The following is a 1,811-nucleotide window of genomic DNA, read 5'->3' on the forward strand; positions in this document are numbered from 1 at the left end:
AATGGAAATGTTGGCAAATGTGACATTTTAAGGCACAAATTAAAATAATCAGTAAACATTTTAGCCCAGGAAAACATGTCGCTCACAATAGAATCTGACTGCAAACATTGTGACTGAAGCCAGTCTGCAAAGATATCGCTTTCTTGTGTTTTGTGGAAATCAAATGTCAATATCGACTAACTGGATTTCCCTAAAGCCTCTCCAGTAATCTTGCCCTGAAGCTCCCGACATCCATGCAAAGGTAAGGACAAACCGTCTTTGGTGATTGGTGCAACATTGCCCTTGGGGTGAGGGCACCTGCCAATCAGTGGTGTTCCAGCACAGGCAGGATTCTGATCCAGATCGTCTCTGTCGGGTATTTTAAGTTCTCACAAACCAGAAGGGGAGGGGCACAAGTCCAGAATAGGAATAGTAAATGCAAATCAGTGTAAGTATGTAAGTCTTAGTATGTGCGTAATATATTCATTGTATGCAAGTGGAAATGGATAATGCCACAGTACATGGCCACAGATGTGTGATTAATGATGCAGGTCAAGGGGAAATTGTTCGAACTGACAGATAAAAATGTCTGGAGGAAATTATACATTTGTCTTATATCGGCTTGCGAGTAAGTAAGGTAAGTCTGAATTCCTGCATTGCCTGTGTTTAAGTAAGTCTTAGTGCTCTGAATGACAATGTGGAGAATTAAGCTCTTGTCATGCGTCAGAGTGTGTAGTTGTATGTTTTCCTTGTTCCTACAGTGAGAGATAGAATGGACCGTTGACGTTCACGTGAGCGTAAATTGCCTCAGTGTGTTGACCCTGTGGTAGTTCTGGTGTCCAGTTGGTGTCCTGCCTCTCACCTCATGTCAGCCGGCTCCAGCTGCCCATGCAACCCCCTGCAATACAGTGATCGGCACACACACAAGCGTACGGAAGACTCTACACAAAGTGGACATAAGCATGTAGGCAGTGATGCACCTGCAAACTGCTTTGCCAAACCAACGGGATCCACAAGCCGCAGAATTAGGGAGAGAGATGCCAATCAGCATGACCGAGCGTGAACCTGAAGATGCCACACACACACACACAAACAGATGGAAAGTTATAAGGTCTGGAAGTTTTTTTTGTTACACCGCTTTTGTTCATCGCTTATGCATAATACTAGTATTGTCCCTTTCATGTATTGTCACTAAAGTTTGCTTAAAGGTGACATAGAATGCTTGTATCACACATATATGTTAGTTATGGAGGTCTACTTACATATATGAACTTGTTTTCATGGTTAAAAACCTCCTAATCGCTGCAAACGAGCCGATCAAAATATCTCCTCACTGACGCTCTCGTCAGCCGCGATGTTTCTGACCAAAACCACACCCCTAGAATGTGGACTGTGTTGTGATTGGCCAGCCAACGAGAGCTTTCCTACTGTCCTGTGATTGGCCAGGTACCTGGAAGTGACGTAATAGATAGGGCCAGCTCTCAGATACACAGCTCCCCCTTCTGGCACGGTGGATGCTCTGCATCTCAGCAGCTGGCGAGAGTGGACTGGCGCTTCTTTTTCTGCTGGGTGAATTAATGCGCGGCGGATGTGCCGGACTAGTGCCGCACCAGGAGGCTACGGTGGTGAGGATTTCTGATAGCGACTATCAAATTAAAGTGCCCGATAAACGCTGAAGCCCAGGAAAACAATACAACGCACTATTTTTCTCGGCGGTGGCTGAACTGTTTGTTCTGAAGCTTTGGTTTCGCGAGGTAATGGCGCGAATACATACACACACACAAGCGCGGCGTTAATTGGGCTTCGGTGCATGGGCTTTTAAAAATAGTGGC

This window comes from Solea senegalensis, linkage group LG17, assembly GCF_019176455.1.
Source record: "Solea senegalensis isolate Sse05_10M linkage group LG17, IFAPA_SoseM_1, whole genome shotgun sequence".
Taxonomy (NCBI): Eukaryota; Metazoa; Chordata; class Actinopteri; order Pleuronectiformes; family Soleidae; genus Solea; species Solea senegalensis.